Source organism: Emydura macquarii, unplaced genomic scaffold, assembly GCF_026122565.2.
Source record: "Emydura macquarii macquarii isolate MOO-44397 ecotype Brisbane River unplaced genomic scaffold, CSIRO-AGI_Emac_v2 contig_3044, whole genome shotgun sequence".
NCBI lineage: Eukaryota > Metazoa > Chordata > Testudines > Chelidae > Emydura > Emydura macquarii.
The window spans coordinates 2,515,209-2,540,316 of record NW_027133181.1 but is presented as its reverse complement, the minus strand read 5'-3'; positions in this window follow the sequence as shown (position 1 = coordinate 2,540,316).

Sequence of the window (25,108 nt, the reverse complement as noted above, 5' to 3'; positions counted from 1 at the left end):
ATGCAATCTGAACTCTTGCAAAATGTTAATAGCAAAATATGGCTTTAATAAACAACATATTTCCCCCAATTTTTAGAGTGCATTTAATAAAAATAAGGTTGCAATTAGAAATGAATCAGCTATTTTAACTTCTTATTTTTCTTTAATGTTTTTTCAAAAGTTAATCCATTTTTGAGAACAAAAGCAAAGGTGAGGCCTCATAGCTGGCAAAGTCAAGGACATCAGGGCAAGTGCAAGGCTGACTGGGGTGTCTGCATGATTTGACAGTGGTTTTTTGTGTCACTGCCTTCTTGTTTCCCAGTAAGAAAAGCAAAACTGTGACAAACCATATATTCATTTTTCCATTGCATCCATTTTGACTCTTGAAATTTAATCAGTCCTTTTTCCAAAAAAACAGGTGGGTGTCCTGTATATGACAGGACTGCATATAAATAAATATTTATCCAAATCCTGTACTTGCAGTAACATACTGCTACCAAAATAATTGAGTCAGCTGGATTTCTGGAAAGCAGAACATGTCCAGAGTATCACAAGGTTATGCAACATTACATTGCTTGACTGATGCTTTGGAAGTCTCAAACACACAAAGATTAATAGATATATTCATTTTTTATTATACAAAAGCTGTGTAGTTTTATGTTTGATTTTATTTCTCTTCTAGCCTCAAACAAATTCTATTCTCAATATCAATATCGTTATGGACACCTTTTCTGTTGTGGGTATCACTCAGCACTAAGAGAGTCACTTATAGAAATATATTCAGGTTCCATAATTACAGCAGAGGGGAAAAAATTATGCATGCTTATCTGAAAATAACTGTAAAAATGACATTTCTCACCCACAATATCTGTTTTGTGTTTATTCAAGACATATCTGCTTCTGGCAATTATGTGAACGTTGAAGAACAAGTACAGCTATCGAAGAATAACCTAGATTCCATTCCACTTCAGGCATCAGTTAAATTAACAGTTAAGTCTTGACTGAAGTATCATAATTACAGATTATACTGTGATGAATGAAGGGGTGCTCCATGGGAAATGTCGAGCTGAACTTACATTATGGTTTATGTAAAGAATTCCTGAGCTCCTGAACTAACATGTTGTGCCAACTTTAGTTATAGCTTTATATTCCTCTACCACCACCAGCCAGCTGACTTGAGTTAAAAGCACCACCACACTTGAGTTAAGGTTTCTTTTGTTCGTGAAGAGGACTTAAGTGATGGGCAATATTCAATAACTCAAGTTAACTTTGCAGTAAAGACAAGTCCTTAGCTTTTTTACATAATTTTTCATTAGCACCCAGTCTGATAACATTAGTTTTTTGTGCTGTGACTCTAAGTCTAATGAAAATATACACAAAAGCTACCATCTTATCCATGCAAACACTTTCACTGTAAGAAAGCTCTAAGAAACCAATGAACATACATAGTATGAATTCCTAGCATTACGCACTAAGGAATGACTTTTACTGGAAGGGAACAGATGATTTATCAAGAAAGCAAACAAAATATCATTCAGATCCTTATTAACTTGAAATCTGGCTGGTGAGTTTATACACAGGTATACATATGTATACAAAAGATAGTAGAGGGAGATTCCCTTTTCTTCAGGCCTAGCCTTGGCAGTTTGGCATTGCCAGGTGCATAATCAATATGCTAGTGGGAGTTTTAAAACAATAGCAGAAATCTATGCAGTGGTGTAAACAGCAAGGGGCTCTATGTCCTGGGCACAGTATATCTAAAAGATCATCTAAAGCTCAGGGATGAAGCTCATGGATGACAACTCCATTTCTCAGGCACAATGGAACTGTCTACCATAAAGGTAAATCTCATCTGTGCAGGAAACTACTTTCTCTGTCTGAGACTGTGGAATGAAGTCCCACAGAAACTTCACCACCGTCTGCTCTAACTGGGAGGCACACTTCTGTAACTTTGCCTTCTCTAAAAGAAACTCAGAGCAGCGTGTACATTTAAAAACAATCCCCTTAGCAAAACAAAAAATATTACACTACACACACTACACACTCTTTGCTAGGGGATGTTGTGAAGGCCAAAGCTATAACTGGGTTCAAAAAAGAACTAGATAAGTTCATGGAGGAAAAGCCCGTCAATGGCTATTAGCCAGGTTGGGCAGAGATGCAACCCCATGCTCTGCCTGCAAGAAGCTGGGAGTGGACAACGGGGGATGTATCACTCTATGATTGCATGTTCTGTTCATTCCCTTTGAAGCAGCTGACATTGGCCACTGTTGGAAGACGGGATACTGGACTAGATGGCGCATTGGTCTGATTCAGTATGGCCTTCTTATGTTCATATGTGTCTGCACAAAGTGCACACATCAGGATTTCTGTGAACCTAATAATGCCACTGTTGGGGCAATCCCAGGAGTACATACAAACAGCACATGACTTGAAGAGGGAATCCTTTTCTCTTATGGTAAGTCAGGCAAAGTTCCATTGTCTGGAAGATTGAACTAGACCACTAATTCAGCATGCAGTGTATGCTGAGGCATAGCATACACTGTGGGATCCTTTCTCTTTCTTTCTTTTCTCTCCGCTTCATCGGGAAAGTGCACTGGTGAGGTTGGCTGAAAGTGGAAGAGGCTAGAGCTGAGGCCAAATGGCTCAAGAGAGATGGACAATGATATTCTAATTGTTCTGTCCAAGGTCTTATTCCCATGCTTTATGGGCACATCTCTTGTTTTCATCTGACTTTTCTCCTTAGCTATTTTTAAATCATTCACCTGCTGAGTAGAACATATTGTTATACTCTTTGGGGACACAGATCCTGCATCTTCATCTAGATGTACAGAACACCTAACATACCACGGGTGCTACCAGAATGCTAACAATGACAAGGCCATACTTCTTGTAGGCGGCTCCACGTGTAAGAGATAGAAAGTTCATAGTTTCATTTTCAGATTTGAGTGAGCAATGCTGGCATTTAGAAAAATCAGCTTTTCAATTTATTTAATTACAATTGTGACTAAATTAGCCATACTGCTGTCAGTCTAATGCTGTAAATTCTTTATTATTAGGTAAAATTTTCAAAAAACACTGAAGTGATTTAGGAGCCTACATTGTATTGACTTTCAGTGGCACTTGGACTCCTAGGTTACTTAGGCATTTGGAAAACTACTATTTTCCCTGGGTTGGATTGGTATAATGGCTGTTTGTTGTTGTGGATCTTTTTGGAACTAGCCCTCTACAATTCTGCTTAGTGGAAGGTGTTGAAAGATATAATTACAATGTTTACTGGTATGAAGTGTCAAATCCCATATACCGTGTATGAATCCTAAATGATAATTTCACAAAACCAAGAGAAAAATACATTTGTCGATGTTGCTCTTTTGTATCTGTTTTAAATTCTGTTATGTTAATGTAAACACTATTTTTTAATCTAAAAATCTGATTTATTATAGTTCAAAATAAAACCATGAGACTGTAGAATTCTCTTAATAAGAACTCATCTGAGTGCTTTGCAGGGGCATCAAATTAATCTTAATTGTGTGAGAGCCTACTATATGTGATGTTGTAAAGTGCAATGTGTTGCTACATTACAGTTCCACATATATGTGAGTGTAAAATCAGTTTTATATCAGAATGTGTAATCCAAAATGTAATAAGGATAAAAATGGCTAAACCTTAAGGAAAAAATTATCCTCAAACAGTAAAAAATAATGTTCCCCATTCAGGGTTTTTAATGATGTCATAAACTATGAGACAATAAAATACTATAAAAACGATTTGGTCATTTTAAGCAAAGGTTTAATATATATAAAAAACAGATAATAAAGGTCATGTTCAATTAACTGATGGTCTCAGTCTTGTTTCAGATTGACAGACACAATGCTCACATCAAATACACAATCACGGTAATTAGCACTAAAGGGCATTCTTGCTGTTTGTCTCAGAGGCGGTATCAACCCTATCACTTCCAGAAGTGGTCCCTTGCCAGGGCAGAGTTAAGAGATCTAGCAAGTTCATGTAGGAAAGCCTCAGTGACAGATCAATAGACTGATCAATCAGAACAGAAACCGTTTAGAGTCTTAGAACCCTATTTATGAAAAAAAAAAAAATCTATTCCATGGTTAGATCACAGAAAAAGCAGGGCCTCAAATTATAAGCAAAATTCATTATAAAATCCATGTGTTCATGAGGATGTGTATAATGGTATATGGGCACAGAAGGTTACATGTGGATTTCAAATAGATGCATGGGAATTCCTGGTATGCATGTAAATTTATATGTTCTACTTAGAAGCATAATGAAAAGGGTCAGTCGACTGTAAATATGTTTCCTTGCCACATAAATTAGAGTGATAAATAATGACATATCCACATCCTTGGAAATTAGTTTTGAGGCCAAACTTTAGTCTGACACTAAATAAAGTGGGATAGATAAACACAGCTGCCTATTGAATGGATAGTAAAAAGCATTAAAAAAATTGAAGATGTGGAAGAGGCTCTCTTTTATCAACTAACAAAATCATCCAAAGCACAGGACTTAGTGGTGATGGAGAACTTCAACTACCCAGACATCTGTTGGGAAAATATGGCAGAGCACAGATTATCCAACAAGTTCCTGGAATGTATTGGAGACAATTTTTTTATTTCAGAAGGTGGAGAAAGGTACTAGGGGAGAGGCTGTCCTAGATTTGTTTTTGACAAATAGGGAGGAAGGAACTGGTTGAGAATTGGAAAGTAGAAGGCAGCGTGAGTGAAAGTGATCATGAAATGGTAGAGTTCACAGTTCTATGGTACAAGGGAAAACAGCACAATAAAGATAACGGATTACAAGACTCTAGCTAATTTGGGGAATTGGTAGGTAAGATCAGATGGGAAGCAAGTCTAAGGGGATAAACAGTTTAAGAGAGCTGGCAGTATTTCAAAGAGACATTATTAAGGACACAAGAGCAAACTGTTCCGCTGTGTAGGAAAGATAGGAAGTATGGCAAGAGACCACTCTGAATTAACCAGGAGATCTTCAATGATCTGAAACTATAAAAAGAATCCTACAAAAAGTAGGAACTAGGTCAAATTACAACAAATGAATATAAACAAATAACACAAGTATGTGGGACAAAAGTAGAAAGGTCAAGGCACAAAACAAGATTAAACTAGCTAGAGACATAAAGGGTAACAAGAAAACATTGTACAAATACATTAGAAGCAAGAGGAAGACCAAGGACAAGTTAGGCCCATTACTTAATGGAGGGGAACAACAACAGAAAATGTGGAAATGGCAGAAGTGCTAAATGCCTTTTTTGTTTCAGTTTTCACCAAAAAGGTTAATAGCGACTGGACATCTAACATAGTGAGTGTCAGTGAAAATGAAGCAGGATATGAAGCTAAAATAGGGAAAAAATAAGTTAACAAATTATTTAGACAAGTTAGATACCTTCAAGTCACCAGGGCCTGATGAAATACATCCTAGAATACTCAGGGAGCTGACTGAAGAGAGATCTGAACCATTAGCAATTATCTTCAAAAAGTAATGGAAGATGGAAGAAATTTCAGAGGACTGGAAACAGGCAAATATAGTGCAAATTTATAAAAAGGAAAATAAGGACAACCCAGGGAATTACAGACTAGTCAGTTTAACTTCAGTATCCGGAAAGATAATGGAGCAAATAATTAAGCAATCAGTTTCAAACACCTAGAAGTTAATAAAGAGATAAGTAACAGTCAGCATGGATTTGTCAAGAACAAATCATGTCACACCAATCTGATAGCTTTCTTTGACAGGGCAACAAATCTTGTGGATGCGGGGAATTGGTAGATGTGGTATATCTTGACTTTTGTAAAGCTTTTGATAGTGTCTTGTATGACATTTTCATAAATAAATTAGGGAAATACAACCTAGATGGAGCTACTATAAAGTGGCATATCAAGAGGCGAGATCAGTTCCCAGAGAGCAGTTATTTGTTGGTTCACAATCAAGATGGAAGGGCATATCAAGAGGGGTCGTGAAAGGATCGGTTCTGGTCTGGTTCTGGTCCGTATCTTAGTCAATGATAAGATGATGGCATAGAGAATACACATAAAGTTTGTGAATGTTACCAAGCTGGGAGGGGTTGCAATTGCTTTGGAGGATAGGATTAAAATTAAAAAATAATTTGGCCAAACTGGAGAAATAGTCTGAAGTAAATAGGATGAAATTTAATAAGGACAAATGCAAAGTACTCCATTTAGGAAGGAATAAGCAGTTGTACATATATATATAAAATGGGAAATGACTCCCTAGGAAAGAGTATTGTAGAAAGGGATCGGGGGATCACAGTGGATCACAAGCTGAATATGAGTCAATAGTGTAACACTGCTGCAAAAAAAGGAAACATCACTTTGGAATGTATTAGCAGGCGTGTTGTAAGCAAGACACAAGAAGTAATTCTTCAGCTCTACTCTGCATTGATTAGGCCTCAACTGGAATATTGTATACAGTTCTGGGTGCCACATTTCAGCAAAGATGTCAACAAATTGGAGAAAGTCCAGAGAAGAGCAACAAAAATGATTAAAGGTCTAAAAAACATGACTAATGAGGGAAAAATGAAGAAATTGGGTTTGTTTAGTCTGGAGAAGAGAAGAGTAAGGGAGGGGGGGAACATGATAACAGTTTTCAAGTACATAAAAGGTTTTACAAGGGGGAGGGAGAAAATTTGTTCTCCTTAACCTCTGAGGATAGGATAGGAAGCAATAGACTTAAAAATCTCCAGTTAAGAAAGTTTTCCTAATGCCCAAGCTAAACTGCCCTTGCTGCAATTTAAGAGCAGATTAGACAAACAGCTGTCAAGGATGATCTAGATAATATTTAGTGCTGCCTTGAGTGAGGGGACTGAAGTAGATGACCTCTCGAGATCCCTTTCTGTCCTATTACTACAATTCTAAACCAGAAATAATGAAACACGGGATAGCCAGCTGTTTCTTCATGATCACTATCTTGTTCTGTACCTGACAGGATTATTTGAGAACAATAAAGCAAGCCCCCTTATTTCACTTTTCAAGTGGGCTGCTGGAATAGAGAGAAACTAAGCAGCTGGTTAAGGCATGCTGTATATTTCACATAGGTTACAGAAGTAGAGAATAGCCATTTTATGTAGAATCATTATTTGTTCCTAAAATAAATATATTCATTAGGAATTTGTTTTAACCAAAGAAATGTCCTTCTGAGGGAAATATTTTTATTATACACTTGCCACTGTAAGCAGGCTGTAACCAGGATAGGAGCAGGAGACCTTATGTACTTCTATATTTGGCTACTTTTAAAAAAATATTTTTCATATACCATCTATATATTCATCCTTATTTTTTTTCATTCAAGGACAGCCAAGATATATAAGACATTAAAATATGTGTCGTTTTTTTGACAATGCAGGTGGTTTTCATACCACCCAACCATGGAACTGAATTGCAATTGGGAACCCCTTTAATGTGGGGACCAGTTCTTCAAAGGGGCCTCAATTTATCTTCTGTTTGTTCACACACAAATTTCTGAACATATTCTGTTAGCCCTCGTAAGTGATCGGCAGTAGACATGTAAACCCCATGTAAAAGACTGCACCAGGCCAAGGGCTGAATGAACTGAGGAGACAACTGTCTTCTGAGCAAGCCCTAGAGGTATGGGATGTGCCAGAGGTAGGGGCATGGCAGAAGTGGAGCACACACTACTGGGGAGATTTTAGGCAGTGCTGCAGCCCATGGTTCAGCTTGGTTAGGCTACCTTAATTTATATAGGGTCCTGAGACTATCTAAATTACATCAGTGGCTCCTCCAGCTCCCACAGCAGCTGAGGATCAGGAAAGCGCAAAGATAACTTAATTAGTTGGACCTCTAGTCTGATTCAGTATGGCAATTTCTATCCTCCTTGGCATGAATTGTCATAAAAATGCCTGAAACATATCCTGTTGTGACCAAAAGTAACTGGTATTGCTGATGAAGAAGTCTAATATTTCCTTCTAAGCATGAAACACTGCCATGTGATAGCTTCTTTCTGCTGCTTAAGATTGCCCTGTCCTTCAAAAATGGTAGCAGAAAAGAATAGTTTGAATGGCTGGCGGAATAAATAGGCCAATTCATTCAGGCAGTGACAGTGTGTAGCTGCACAGGATGTTCTGATGATCAAGTGTTTGGATCTCAAGAGGCTGCGTAGACTTTATACATGACAGCTCCATTTGTGCTCCAAAACCACAGTCCCCCAGCACTTTTTATTACATGACAACGTGAAACTCTTTTACCTGCTCTGATGTGTTCAACATGATCCACCAGATCTTGCTGGTAAATATTGTTTTAACAATGTAAAGTATGATGTGTCAAAATGCAATGGCCTTCATCCATGGAAAATAGAAACTCTTTCGTCATCTATATGGTTTCTGGAAGTTCACTTTAATAGGACTATATTCTTCAGATAAAATGTGTGTAATGGGGCAGCTAGGAGTTTGACACAGTGAAAAAAGAAGTTGTCACAGTCAATATCTTCCATATACACACAAGGAGTTTATTAAGTACTCTATTAATTACTGGTGCCAAGCTGGCTGGGGTGAAAGGAGATCAAAGTTCCAAAAATAACAAGTTGTTAGGAAAGTAAAGTCAGTAGTTAAAAATGCAACAAAAATGGAGGAAAAATAAACACTACCAAGGTTGTGCAGGAATAATAAAAGGCCCCAACAAATGTTTCCATGGGAACAGCAGGTTTCATCAAAAATTATTAATTTAGATTTGGAAAGAAGTTGGGTACGGACCACAGGTGGTTGTCATGGAAAAGAATTGTATAAATTGATTAAATGACACTGTTGTCTGTTAAAGAATAGTAATAGCTCCACCCAATATCTTCTAAACAACCTAATTAACACGATTCTTTTCATGATCACAGGAAATAAATACGTTTATGATGCGCATATATTATTACTATGCACATATATACAAAGCCATACATATACAGATGTTTGATATAACAAAATGTAGAATAGGGCCAGTCCTTGCTCTAAAAATCTTAGTTTACCACAGATAAGACAAGGGAGCACATTTCAGGTGCTGAGACCAATATAGGGCCCAACCCTGCAAGATGCCTACTGCACTTAACTCCTATGGATGTCACTAGGTTCTCTGGGATTGGATCGCAGATGGCTTGACATGGCTGCTTTAGGCTGCGTGAAGAAGACAGCAGTGGTCAGTCATGTCCCTAGATTTCTGGAGCTTTTAGAGGACAGGAGCTTTGCCTGCAGGAAGAGCTGATAACAAACATCTCAGATAGATGAATGGCTCTGGGAACATAGCTGCTGCTGTTTGTGGTGTACATGGAAAGGGATGAAAAGTGATGTCACTGAGTAACCTATCATTTAAATCAGCTTCTGTACCAGATGATGGGAGTATAGCTAATGTGATACCAAGGCCACTAATCCTATCTTCAGTACCAGGCAAATTGGTTGAAACTATAGTAAAGAACAGATTATCAGACACATAGATTAACACAATTTGTAGGGAAAGAATCAACATGGTTTTTGTAAAGGGAAATCATACCTCACCAATCTACTAGAATTCTTTGAGGGGGGTCAACAAGCATGTGGACACGGGTGATTCTGTGAATATAGCATACTTAGATTTTCAGAAAGCTTTGACAAGGTCCCTCACCATAGGCTCTTAAGCAAAGTAAGCTGCCATGGGATAAGAGGGAAGGTCCTCTCCTGGATCAATAACTATTTAAAAGACAGAAAACAAAGGGTAGGAATAAATGGTCAATTTTCAGAATGGAAAGAGGTAAATAGTGTGTCCCACAGGGATCTGTAATAGGATCGTTAATATTCAACATATTCATAAATGATCTGGAAAAAGGGGTAAAGGGAAATCATGCCTCACCAAACAGTGAGGTGTAAAATTTGCAGATGATAAAAAACTACTCAAGATAGCTAAATCCAAAGCAGACTGCGAAGCGTTACAAAGGGATTTCACAAAACTGGGGGACTGGGCAACAAAATGGCAGATGAAATTTAATGTGATAAATGTGAAGTAATACACACTGGAAAACATAATCCCAACTATACATATAAAATGATGGGGTCTAAATTAGCTGTTACCAATCAAGAAAGATCTTGGAGTCACTGTGGATAGTTCTCTGAAATCATCCATTCAATGTGCACTGGCAGTCAAAAAAAAGATAACAATGTTGGGAATCATTAGGAAAGGGATAGATAATAAAACAGAGAATATCATATTGCCTCTTTATGAATCCATGGTACACCCACATCTTGACTACTGTGTGCAGATCTGGTAGTCCCATCTCAAAAAAGATATATTGGAATTGGAAAAGGTACAGAAAAGGGCAGCAAAAATGATTAAGGGTATGGAACAGCTTCCATATGAGGAGAGATTAATCAAGACTGGGATTTTTCAGCTTGGAAAAGAGATGACTGGGGGGAATATGATAGAGGTCTATAAAGTCATGACTGGTGTGGTGAAAATAAATAAGGAAGTGTGATTTACTCTTCTGATAAACACAAGAACTAGGGTTCCCCAAATGAAATGAATAGGCATTGGGTTTAAAATGAACAAAAGGAAATATTTTTTCACACAATGCACAGTTCAGCCTGTGAAACTCTTTGCCAGAGGATGTTGTGAAGGCCAAGACTGTAACAGGGTTCAAAAAAGAACTAGATAAGTTACCGAAGGATAGGCCCATCAATGGCTATTAGTGCTCTGAAGTGTCCTTAGTCTAGGACTGTGAATGGGCAACAGGGGATGGATCATTTGATGATTACCTGTTCTGTTCATTACCTCTGAAGCACCTTGCAATGGCCACTTTTGAAAGACAGGATACTGGGCTAGATGGACCATTGGTCTGACCCAGTATGGCCATTCTTATGTTCTTGTGCAGCATGGGACGTGGAAAAGAAAGGGAAACAGGATAGCAGTTGTTACCACTACATGATGTGACTGGCCACCAGCAGTTGAACACCCTGGGCTAGAGGTAGTAGAATCTCTCTTTGAATTGGGGGACACTGGGATAGGAGAGGGAGCAAGATAGGTGCTCTGCATGGAGAGCAAAGGGAAAGTCAGCTAGGAGGGTGAAGGGAAGGGTGGCTCAAGGATGGGAAGCCTTAGCGCTTCACAGCTTTCTCACTAGCTACCAGAAGTAGCTTTTCCCAACCCCAGCCTGATCACACCAGTTCCTACCTGCTCCCTGGCCTGATGTTGGGTGCTGCAGCAGCGGGTCCAGCCTCTCCATCTCCACCTCCCCAGCATGTGCATGCAGTTTATAGGAAACATTGGTTCCCAGGTCATATAGCAGAACAACACTTGGGATGGAAATATAGATCAGTCCACACGACATTTCTATTGTGGGGGCACTGGCCCCCATTGCCTCCCCAGTTCCACCAGCCCTGCCCTGGGCCACTGCTCTGCATAGATCTATATGAGCAAGAGAAAATAAATATACATTTTTTTCTTCAGATGCTGGATTACAAATGAGGAGGATGTAAGTGCTAACAAAGTGATCTATTTGATTTATTTATAATGGGCAGAATTATCCATTTTTAATCTTTAATATCCAAGAAGAACCCAAATTCTGTACTCGAGCAGTTTTAGTTTTGACTATGTGACACTTCTGTTCTGCAAGCTGCATAACAAGCAAGATGACTTTTGCCAGTGGGGCCTAAGGAGGAACCAAACCAAACCAACAATAAAAAAATAAAGTAAAAAAAATAAAAATAAGCAGTGATGAAAAACATCTTTGCCTGCCATATTGCTAAATGAAAACCTTGAATCGCGGATTATTATTAAAAAAAATTAGACAGTTAATAGTGTAACATCTGGATCAAATGAACAAATGCACAGCCAAAATCAATTTTTGTGAGGATTTAAGTGAAGTAATTCATCTGTGCTTTAACAAAGGCTTTTTTTTTCCACCCAAAGATGTGGGCAGTCATTCAATCTGACTTGACTCTTAAATTGTTTCAGTCGGTTAAATGGCATACTTTTTTCATACGTTACCATGTAAAAAAAGAAAGAGGATGGGGTGCTGCTTGGCTAGGCACATGTATTTTTATTTTTTAATATATAAAGTCATGTATTTATATATATGTATATAATATACACACAGTAATCAACAGGATTACACTGGCATAAAATATGGGAATAATATGGTGGCTAATTAAGTCCACAAAATACCTTTAAGGTTGGGATTTTCAAAGCAAAGGTACCCAATTCATATTGATTTTCAAGAGGAGTTGGGTGCCTAACTCTCTTAAGCACCTTTGAAAAGTAATACGTTGAAAGCCAATACTCATCTAAAGGAAGAATAAGATGATGGTCCCATATGTTCTAAGGGAATTCCAGATAAAGTTTTTCAGATAGTGTCCACAGCTTTTTTGAACAATTGATTTTGTCACTGAATTCCATCTTATCTGGCCACATTTTGTTGCACATATCAACTCATATGAGAAGGCCTGTTTAGATGCATTTACTGAAGAAAGTGTCCATTAGTCCAATCTCTGGCTACCGTCTATGGCCCTAATATTGCAAACATTTAAGAACATGTAGTAACATGATGATTCCCTTTGACCTCTGTGGAACAACTGACATGCTTCAAGTGAAGCACATGTGTAACTGTTTATAGCATTGGAGCCCATGATTCTAATTCTCTGTAACAGTAGTTCAGCTCTTCAAATCCTGTAGTTAACAGTCTGCTTTTCTTTTGTTGATTTTTTAAAAAAAATAAACCATCTACAATTCTTTTAAAAGAGCTTTGGAATTAGTCTAGCACTGCTAAGCAGCATGTAACAGAAGACCAGGCACTCCTGTGGAATAATTCCTATTAATTTAGGATTTGCAGCTAAGTATAGCAGTAGGTGACATAATTTAATGTATAATCCATGAACCATTTAACAGCAGAGTTTTAATGGCTAAATTTCTTTTTTAAAACACAATAAAATATTTCAAATATATGCCAAACATTTGAAGCTCTGTTAGCAGTGTATGGCTGAAGGGGAGGTGGATGACTGCAAGTATGTTACAATAACTTCAGTTGAAGCACTAACTTCAGTTAAAGCACGGATGGATTATTTCAAACCCTAAAATATCTGATTACTCTTTTCTCTTGTGCAGGTAGTGTTTTAATGCAACTACTTCACAGCTTAAAAAACTTCTTAGTTTCTGAAAGCTTCTTACATTATGCAGTACAGATCATCTCCAAATATAGATACCCTCTGAGCTATTTCTTTGTGTGACAGAAGGTGAGATTAACTTCTAGAACAACAACAAAGTACTTGGCTAAAATTCACTTCCGTATTTAAAAAACAATAACTTCTGTTAGAGGCATTTGTTTCAATTCACTAGATGGATTTTTTTACAATTCGCTATTTAAAAAAAATAATCTACAAAATATGATAAATAATGAAAAGTAAAAAGGAAAACCCCACTGGGGTTATAGGATTTCCACTATTTATACAGTGTGTAGATACTACAATCATCGGAACTTCAGAAGTAAAATAACAACATTAAACCACATTTCAGGTTTGAAGAGAGAGCAAAAATGAAAGGAAACAGTCAACATTAGATATTAAGGTATGTCACCAAATATCTAAGTTGTTTTGGGAGTTTCCCTTTGATTTGGGAGGGGGTGGCAGGTTCTTGGGAGATTATTTATGTAGGCTGGTATTTTTAAAGGAGTTTAACAGACGCAAGAGTCACTGGATTTCAGTGGGACTTGGGCATCCAATTCCTTTAGATTTCTTTGAAATTGTTAGTCCAATTTATTTGTTTGGTTTTTTGCACTAGCAGTTACAGAGCAGATATGTTAACAGAGAAAAAATAATAGACAACCAAAGTTATATATATTTATAAAAATTCTCAAACAGATCATTAGATATGAAAGTGTGTACAAAAATGGCTCTCAAGCATAGCCTCCCCGAGGCTGCTCTAATTTATGCCCATTGATAATGATCCCTGGGTGTGGTTACAGCATGAGGTCACAGTAATGGAAGGTGCTATGATCATGCCCTCAGCGCCTTAATGCCACCTGCTGGGGATTCCCCTGCACAACACAAATCCTCAGTTGCCTCTTACCTATCATGTGCACCATGGACAATAGGCCGCCGAGGATCTAGTTGCACTTTTTGTGATGTTCATGGTCCCATGATATTGACAATCAAATTTTCCTATTGTCTCTGCATAAATATGGAAATCTAAGCCTTTATTTCTGACAGTCCCAACCATCTTCCCATTCATAACTGCACCTATACTTTGAAAAATGTTCTTAATATATTTACATAAAACTACATAAAAGGTTAAATGAGACAAATATACCTGGACATCTCCATTGTCATTTTGTAATTTCAAACTCATGACAAAAGCGCACCAGAACAAAGTTTACTCAAATATATGATATGTGAAATTCCAGACACGTGTGCAAATGGTCTGTCATGGGAGGGAGGGGGGGGTCCAGTGAATAGGGTTTGAGACTAGAACACAGAATAGGTGGGTTCTATATCCTCTTCTGTACCCTGATTTACTATGTTACCTAAGGCAATGGGCACCCAGTCACGTTTTCAGAAGTGGCTACTGATTTTGTGTTCCTCAATTTTTTTATGCCATACTGGAGATACCAAAGGCTCCTTTCAGAGCTACTGTGGACAAGACTGTGAAGATATGGGTGGAGACCCAAGCCAAGCTTCTCCAAGGCTGCTCCCAGCTGATGCTGGATATGTCTGTACTGCTCCCATGGGCACTTCCATACACAGAACACAAGCACTCCATTCCAACAGCACATGCACTTCTCCCAGCCTGTTTGCAAAAGAAATCTAATACTGTTGAAACCTTATCACCTTATTCACAGGTGTCACAGAACAGACAGAATGCAGAGAAGCAAGAGTGCTAATAAAGGGGTTGCCCCTAAAAGTCAGTAGCACAGTGGTATTGATGATATCATGGTCATTTACATTTACTACAAACAATTAGGTAACAAAGACCCCAGTTATCAAAGATGGGTGCCTAAAATTAGGTACCTAAATCCAATACTTGTGCACCTAAAGACCTCATTTAAGTGCCTACATGGAAATGTATTTGCCTATGTATATGCCTTTTTATAGTGAAAGTATTCAAGAGTATTTTGCTTCAAATTAAAATGCTGTACAATAACCACAATTGTTTTAATTACACAAAGGGGACTGAAGATTTTATAGGAGGGACCCAAAACTTTATCCATATTAGATTTTTTAATATAGGATATAGTAACTAGGAACCTTGGCACCATTTTCATTTTTGAATGTTTCCAGGACTAAATGAAGAGTGACAGATTTTTTTTTAAGTGGGGTGGGGGAAGTTAATTTTACATCTTGAGTTGCAAGGAAGTTCTGAAATATTTTTTCCCTTTGGGAGATAAAAGCATTGGCTTTTACAATACTTCATTTCTTTCACGCATAACAGTTGAGAGGCTGTTTGAATAACTGCAGGAAGTCAATAGCTTTTCCATGTTTGCCTTGCTCTTCAGCATTCTGGATGCCCTGTATCAAGGCGGCTTTGAAACCTTCTCCCATTTTTTCAACACCTGATGGTGGTTGTTCAAGTGGAGATTTACAAATTAATTTCAACTCCACAATACTTCTCTTTCCAATAGCTGAGGCAAGAGAGAACTAAAGAAAATGCTAGTTTCTAATAATCCAGCAGACTGAGTTATAACTGTTTGATGACGTGGAAAATGGGTTGATTGTAGGATTAGGAACTGAAACTAACACTTAAACATATGTTTAACTTTAACCATGTCAGTATTGCCGTCAATGGGACTGGTGATGTAACAGTTTAGCATATGTATGCGTGTTTGTAGGATTGAGGTCTATATAGTTAACTCAGAAGAAAGGCCAATGGACATGGAGGAAAAAACAGAATTACTCTGATTCTTTTACAAGTGACCCCCTTGAAATCAAGGTTCAGAACTTTTGAGGGGTAGAGTGGGGAAGCCTGCATTGCTGGGACCAGTGCTGTAACCACTCTGTAAAGGTGCCACAATGCTGCCAAATCCAGTGACTTCCAAGAGCCTTTTAGTACTGAGCAGTTGTTTAGGACCTAATGTATCACATACAACATTAGCAGCCAGATTGAGGCTTCTCTGAAAATTGATCCTAAGAAACCACCAAAATAGCATAAGTGGGGAGGACGGGAGAAAAATGTTACACTTTACTCCTGTTCTGCATTCTACACATTGACAACCTTGCGGGGGGTGACATTTCCAGAAGTGGTGACCAGAAAGGTAGAGATTGATTTACTGGTGATTAATGCTTCAAGGTTGCTAGGAAACCCATTTGTAAAATGGAAAGGGAAAGTGATGGTGGTTGGGGGCAGGGAATAATCACTACAAGTATCACAGGGATGACTAGATAAGTGTGAATGACTCTTAATTGGTCAACGTGAAAACAATTTTTTTCAAAATTTTTGGTGAATTGAAAAGTAGAAAAAAGTTTTGGAAAAAACTAAACATTTTATTCAACCCAAAACATTATGTTTCATTTTGAGCCTTTTTTTTTTTTTTTAATAAAATTGAAAAGATCCTAAACAAAAAGTTGTTTTTCAAAATGAAACAGTTCAATTATTTGATGTAAATGTCAAAAGGAAATGCTTTAACTTCATTGCAATTTTGTTTTCAACATGAACAATTTAGCTAAAGTGCCATAAATTCAGGATATGCAGTATTGTTGTGAATTCATACTTTTGTTAGACACCAAAAATCATGGATCAAATAGAAAGTGTTGGGACAGTGCTGAATCACTATGCAGTATCACAATGGACAAGTTTGGTGAGCCTGACTGCTAGAGGATTCTGGGAGCAGGGCCTTATAGCACTTGACGGTGGAAAATCACTGAAAAAGCTAAACTTGCACTTGGCATCAATATGTGTCACAAATGTTTGTCCAGACCCTGTGTAAGCAGCTATGTTGATGTGAAAGACCAATGGTCACGGTCAGCCAATGGCCAGTTTGCCTAGTGTGTACGTGTGCAGGCGTGTAATGGCGAATCTGGACCTGGGTCAACTAACCCTATAAAATGACATGACATCAGGTGCCTAGAGGGGAGTAGTCCACAACAAGCGAATATCAGCCAATCCCTGCAGCCCCCTCCCAAATTATGAATTAATTGGGATATGTCAAATAATTTCCTGGGAAGGCATATTTTGCGGACATGTGACTTCTTTGGGAAAAGGGTATAGGTATTGGGAAGATCACATGGTAGCTAGCTTTTCCTATCTATATCTCATATATCCAAGAGGACTGGTGATACTGTTGGACAGAAGAAGGATTAAGACCAGAGGGCCTCAGGGTAACCTAGACCCAGCTCCGAGGGATCATAGATCAGAGGGCCTTGGGGTAGCCAAGACCCCACTACAAGGGACTCAGAAAATAGACTAAAGACCTGAGGGAACCTGAAGGAGGAAGAGACAGTCTTCATCTAGGAGTGGTAGCTATCCCGCTTTGCTTACCAATCAGGATACTGTGTGGGGCCAGCATAGTTACTGAGGATTTATGCTTGGGAAATTGAGGCTTAGTAAGGAAAGGCATTGTATAGTCCTTTCTATTTGTCTGTGATACCTGCTTTTCAATAAACAATAGCTCTGCATTGAAAAGATTGACTTTTTGGCTTTCACTGGTATGGTTACTGGGTGCCTAGCTGTAGGCACATGAATTGATCTGAATTGATCCCTGGCTCAACACATGGCTGATGACAACAATCTATAACCCACTAACAAAGCCCCTCCCACCTAGTGACCCATCCCCCCTTCCTTTCCCTCTTCTGACTGGAGGGGTGTTAATCTGCCATTTCATCTTGAATGGGTTCTTGAAATATGTAACTACTTATGCTAAACAATTTGTTCCACCCTCTATTTAGCAGTGACACTCTGAGTAAGTTGCCCAGACTTGAAGAAGAGCTCTGTGTAAACACAAAAACTTGTCTTGCTCACGAACAGAAGTTGGTCCATGTTGTTTCTCACCCAGCTGGTGTCTCTAATCAGTTCGTGAAACATTTCAATGTTGTCAAATCTACATTTTTCACCAAAAAACTTCCAGTCAAAAAAATGTCACCCACTTCTAGTTGTGAGGCTTTGTTATCTAATGTGCCAATTTTATCCCTGATACAACTACACCAAAATCAATGAAGTTACACCAGGTATGAATCTGGACCAGTATATGTACAGTACTACGAAAGTGTAACACACTCATAGTGGCAATTATTTCTCTTATTGCTGATGTTATCATCATCATAATCCATTTCTATATTCCAGAGTAATCAGATATTCACAATAGTTCTCATAATATCTGTAAAAGGAGGAGCTGGGGAGAATGTAAGGGTAAAATGTTCCTTTGAAAAAGAATCTCTTTTTCTTTATAAAAAAAAGAATGATTATATGACAATTTGAAACCAGCCAAAAATAATTCTATTAAAGCTGGCGGTGAGTTGTGTATTTTATGAAACTTCAAAAGGCAATAAAAGAAAGAAAAAAAGTGTGAAGAAAAACAGTGAGTGCCCTGAAAAATATTAATTTATCGTCTACCCTGAGCTAACTCTTTGAAATTATATACTTTTTCTAAAATGTTTTTTTAATTAGCGTTATCTGAATGATGGCCTCAGGAAAAATATATAAAGCAATGATCAAACAGCAGTGACATATTAAAATGTATTACAATGAATTATACATAGCACATAGTTATGCACTTAATAATGGCTTTAGTCTTCAAAAAATTATTTAAACAACATAAAACTCTTGAAGCAAACCAATTATCAAGAATCCCACTGAGTCAAATAAAGATTAATTTTGTCCTGAAAGCAAGAGTAATGAAGTCACAAATTGCTGCACACTAACATTGCCACCTAATTTCTAATCTGAAATTAATATATTCTGTAATTGCATAAAGAGGTAAAAATTATTGACACACTTTTCACTTAACCCTAAAGCACTGATTAGGTCTTAAAATGTCTAAATCTTGAGTGAACACAAATTAAAATTTAGATTTCATTAGTACCTTATATACCTAGCAACAAATATCCAAGGTGGGTTAATGTTTATATTTCTGACCCTTTCATCTGGCCATACATTGTAAAATAAACTGTTGTATATTTATCCAGCGCTCACTGTATATGTAATAGGTTACTTTGGTATTTAATCCTGTTGCCATTGAAGTCAATGGCAAGTTGGTTATTGATTTAAATGAGCTAGATTATCTCCACCACCCCACAATGAAACCTCAAGAGATGTTTTCCTATAAAGATGCAGAGGTCTGAAGAAGGTGAAGCCTCCAGTCAACCAAAACGGATGGAGACATATCTGCCTGAAGAGCTGCATCATCTGCTTTCGCTCCTCATTTGATCCCACGAGCACAGTACTTGCACAGTTGGTCCACAGCAGCTATTCAGCAATGGAAACAGGAGGAATTTGGTACTATTTTAAGCAACATCATCTCCTCTTAGTGGTATATTCTCTTTCATATTAATGGGCTTTTCAGAGGAGAATAATGCAGATATCAGTGTGAGCCATCTTCCATGTCCCAAAGCTCCTGAGAGCTCCTGTAGAAGCTTACTACAGATGAGGAGCTGTAGAGAAAGTACACACCCACTATCAATGGTCTGAATGTATACAGAGAGGATTTCCCAGATAAATAAGAGCTAGAACTTCACGTCCTGTTGATCTATGCTCAGTGCAAGACTTGTGGGAGGGAATTGTGACTGTAGCAATCTTTATGCTCACCTGTATTTGGATTCAGACAGAGTACCCAGATCACTTAGTTAGTCTGAGGTAGATCTATCTCCCCCCTCACTGGAATGAAAACAAAACTTCAAAATCTTTGTTTTCCAACCAGCCCTGATAGTTTGCCAAAGCACAGTAGATCCTTTTGAAATATCCAGTTGCCCAGAACTGACTATTGTTGGTTTGATTCCAAACACAAGATAGAACAGTTTTTAATCTTTTGGATAAATTTAAGGAATTCCTTAATCTGCCATCGGACAAGAAACCTTTCCATTCAAGAACGACTGAAAAAGAAGATGATAAAGAATGAAGTTGGAGGTAGGAAAACCTAGTAAATCATCCAGTCCCTCTCTGTGATAATGCATGATGGTTCCCTACAGAACATTTACAGTGTGTTGCACAGTCCACTGGTCACTTTATGCCCTAGAAATATAATTCTAGTAGAATCCCATAAACAAAAACTTCCTATGGTATTTCTCTCTTGCATATAAAAAAGATTTAAAAAATACTCACAGGTTAAGACTATTTAGCATACATCAAGTTACTGCAAGAAGAATGTTTTTACTGCTAGTTCATGGGCTCCATGAATAATTGTCTTATAAAGCAATCTTGAACTGTAGCATCTTAAATAAAATCTAAAATAATCATCTTCATGGAATTAAAATTTGTAAATCACAGATGTTTCTGCAATGCCAGTACAGCTTGTTGTTCCAGACACATGAGGTAAGTTTGCTAAAGGTGATAGAGGCTTTTCTGATTCTCGCATCAAGTTCTGTATCAAGGCTAAGACAGCTGGTTAAACTTGAGCCAAAATAGCAGAAGTGATCCACATTGTCCAGAGCTTCATTATTGACGTAGACTTTAGATGGAATGGTGTTGCCTTGTGACCTATTCAGAAGTCTGAATATAAGAAGTTTTATTCAGAAGTCTGAAATTGAAAGCTTGAGAGCTCATCAGTGAGTCATATATTGTCCTCTATCCATCATCTGACACTAAATGTAGTTTAACAATCAAACTGAGAACTGTAGGCTGGTTGATGTATTTAGCTAAAGAATAACTTTGAATGTTTGTTTCTCCATATTGCACCTTCCAATTTTTAAGCACTCTATCTGCAGCCACAATAGCCATCTTATGTTTAATTCAATGCAGACTGTAACAGAGGATACATGCACACTACATACTCCATTGTGGTATCTTTCCTTTTGTTCTTTTTTATGTTGTTTTCCCCTTAATCTAAATAACCTTGAATAGACTATATGTCTACACTGCAAGAGAAGGTGTGATTGTAGCACAGGTCGGCATACCCCTGCTAGCTTTAACAGAAGTGTAGACATTGTGGAATGGGCTTCAACATAGGCTAACAACCTGTGTACAAGCCCTCCAGGGACCCTAAGTATGTCCTCTGGTTGCTAACCCATGCTGAAGCTTATGCCACCACATCTACACTGCTATTGTTACCTGTGCTAGCTAGATTAAAGCTAGAGTGGGTATGCCAGCCTGAGCTACAAACACACTTTCAACTTGCAGTGTAGACATACTTTATGGGGTTAAATGAGGAGTGCCATTAGCACTTAATTGAGTTGATTACTCCGTAAATGGCCCACTTTCTCTGTTATGGATTTTAAGGGCTTTACTATGTCCTTGGTTAATTTATCGAATATAGAAGTGGATAGAAATTTTATATTATAGCTACTCCTCTATGATCATCTAGATGAAGTGTGTATTTGTAGTAGATCAAAGCTTTTCTATAGCTTATTGACTTATAGTGCAGGACTGTGTAAAACCATAGACTGCATAAGGCTCTGATAGCCCTATTAGCCTTGGCATTAAGAGAATTTTGGAGAAGAGTTATAAAATAGTAATTTTCCAGAGAGAGTTTATTTACCTTTAAGTGCTGCACATTTTTTAGAAGGTATATTATGGAGAAAATAAACCTTTGAAGGTCATTTTAAAAAAGCTTATAACAAAACAGTTATTCAGGTCAGAGCAACAGGCTAGGTTTTGAGTTAACTTTAAGACACCAAGACAACATTTTCCCTAATTACTTTTAATAGCGCTCTTAAAATCTGTGTTTTTTCATAAATGAATTTTACCGTTTCACATTTTACTGTTTTAACCCGACAAGGGCAGCTAGGAATAATTATAGCGGCGCCATTCATGGGATTTAGTTAAAGGTTTCCATTTTATCTCCCCAGGTCATGAAACCTGACTTCTGAAGGGCGAAGTTTGGTACATAAACTCTTTGCCTCAGATCACATTCATACCCTTTAGGGCTGGATTCTGGCACCTATACTCGTGTTCAATAATACCTTACTCTATGGATCAGCCAACTGATTTCAATTAAATTAATTCCAAAGTAAAGTACTGCTCAGTATAAACAAGGTTAGCAGGATCTAGCCATTAGATAGGGCCCAGCCTTACTCATTCTGAATATATCTTACTTTGGGCCAAACTGTAATACCTTACTCCTGTGGAAAAGTATCTTATACCATGAATGGTCCCATTGAAGCGAATAGGAATATTTGTGGAGTAAAGCACAATGCAACATGAGTAAGGGTATCACAGTCTGGCCCTGTTTTGTTTTTAACGTCTATTTTTGTATTAAGAGTGTTACATTTCCTCTAGTCCGCTCCCATATTTTTGTGACTTTTCAAAAGAGTAATTTTAAAAATGATGTGTTTGTAGACAATTAAATGGGATCAGTGCACATTTCACATTAAGACTTTGTAGGAAAATGCAAACATTGGGTTCCATGAAATAAAAAGGTTGTTTTGGCTTTTTTTTTTTTTTTAAACAACTTAATATATTTATGATGCTGACTTGCAACAATATTTGTACACCATGCAAATCAGTGCCTGGGTACAGTATAATGGGAATTATCCCCTAAACCAATCATATTGAATTAAAAAAACAAAACAGAAAAACAAGGTCCAGACTTTAGTCACAGGAGATACGAAAATGAACATTTTTTCCATGCTTTTAAAGGGCTAGATTGCCACAATCTAACTAATGCTCTATCAGGTCCAATGCTGGACCTGGCAATTCAGCAAGAAGGCAGGAAGTATTGGCAGAAGGAAGAAGAAAGGCAACGTAAGAGGAGGTACAGGGCAAGGGATAGCTACAGGAGTCTAAGAGAAAATGTGTCAGGAGAAAAGAGTATCATTAAAAAAGAAAGAAAATAGAGTGGATCCTAATGCTCAATGAAGAGTCTTTGATGCAAAGGCAAGAGCTTTGGATCCTTTTCCTTTAGAATAGTATATTGTTTTCTAGCCTGTCCATAGCATGGAGAACAGTGGTGGTGTTTCCTCTTTTTCTAACTAAAATTAATGGGTTTCTCTGCAACACACTCATAAGTATAGTTTTTGCCTTTCAACAGTTTTTGTTTGATTCTTTGAGTGTTGGTAACGTGTAAAGAGATGTCAGCTATCAAGTTCGAGACTTCATGGGGAAAGTGAAATTGTAATTGTACAAATTTATATAAGAGGGGGTGATCTCAGCCCCCTGAGGTTTCTTGCCAAGCAAACTCTCGAGTACAATAGCAACAGTGGAGAGAGAATTCTGAAATGTCTTCCAGAAATACAGTTTCAATACAGAAAAACCCCTTTACGAGAACTTCACTTTTGTTTCACACTGCCTGCTGTCCAAAACAAATATTATCCACTTGTTTTTTATAGAGTGTGAGGTTTAACTTGTTCTTTATGGTGCAGCACAGAAAGAGCATGAGGGAGAGGATGTGTCTTGGTGGTTTATCGAGTCCAACCCCTTATCAATAGCATGTTACTTACCATATATTTTCCAGTGATTTGTCCAGATAAATGGAATAATTTGTGAACATTCTTGTTCCTCTTGCATTACAGTCCACACTTAACAGAATTAGAGCAGTTTTTCTAGCTAGCCTCCTAAACAAGACATTTTTGATCTGTTTACTATACTTGGTGTCAATGAGTAATATTCTACATTTTATTAAATAACTGGTATTTTTCCATTTATTTGCCATGGAACTAAAGAGGAAGACAAAGAAAAAGAAAAATTATGTCTATGATAGTAGAACTACAAGTATTGGCACCTATTTTATATAAGAAGAGTGCACACATTATGGCTACCTCATATTAATCTGTTTGAAAATCTGTGATGCTTTATGGCCTTTAAAGGAAAATGTATTCCTGCTAATGAACATGAGATCCACAGTGAGACAAAGGTGCTTAGAAAGAGAGACAATATGGTCACTGCAAACTTTATACAAGTGGGTCTTTGGCTGGTTAGCTAGAAGAAAAGGGGCATTGGCTCTTTAAAGAGGAAAGCTTACAGGGAAGGCGGCAGTTGGGGCTAGGTCAAGGTGACTGCATTTCCCTGCCTGCTGACTGGAAGAGTAGGAGGGGTATTTATAGCGCATGCAGCCACGGAGAGGCCTGCTTTACCAGGATCTAACTGGAAGCACCCACTCACCCACCCGTGTACTTGGAACAGGACCAAGTTTCATTTTGATCTGCTGTGGGGGCATTTCATTAGTTGCCCGTTTTCCTTCTGGCTTTGAGAAAGAATTTTACCTCACAACCAGATTGGCTAAGGTGGGGTGGGGTTTTTTGCCTTCCCCACAGCTGATCTGGGGACCTGCTGGGGTGGAGTAGGTTATCATATCACAACTTATATGTAATACTTGTGGCAGATGTCCAGTGCAGGTACTTACTATGTAAGGGATATGGTTATCAGATAAATTGGATTGGAAAAGGATTTGAAGGAAAGCATCTCTTAGGGGAGCTTATTAAGGGGGGAAGGGGGCCTGGCGTTTCTCATCTCATCAGCAGGGAGTTGACCCCCTCCTGTTCCTAGCCTCCTTTAAGGGAGCCAAGGAATCCTACATCTGGATCAGCATGGGGTAGGGGTGGCAATGCTCTCCTTCCTGCACTATACAATTTGCTGCTGGTTGCTCCCAGATATTACAAATGAATAAAATTGCAGCCTAATTAAATCACATCCATGGCCTCCTGTCCTTCTTCCAGCATGGATAGACAATAGAAGAATTCCTTTAGCATCTGCAGCTACACAAAAGGCTAACCTCTTAGGATTTTGTCTATAAACAGAAGTAGCACTTACTGAACTTAAATGGGTTTATTTAAGCCGATGCAACTTTTCTGTGTTAATGCTTCTATGATGATTTAGAACTGCTTATATCACCGTAGCTAAACCATCATGTCAGGTTTAAACTGATATAAGAGTGTCCACACTCAATGTTACAGTGATTAAGTAAACCGGTATGAACTATACCTTTAGTTATATCGGTGCAACTTTGTTTTTATATCGGGCCTCAAGACTGGTTTCCCTACATCATCCAGCATCAGAGATGTTAGATGAGCAGATACAAGGAACAGCTTTTGTAAAGCAAAACTAGACTA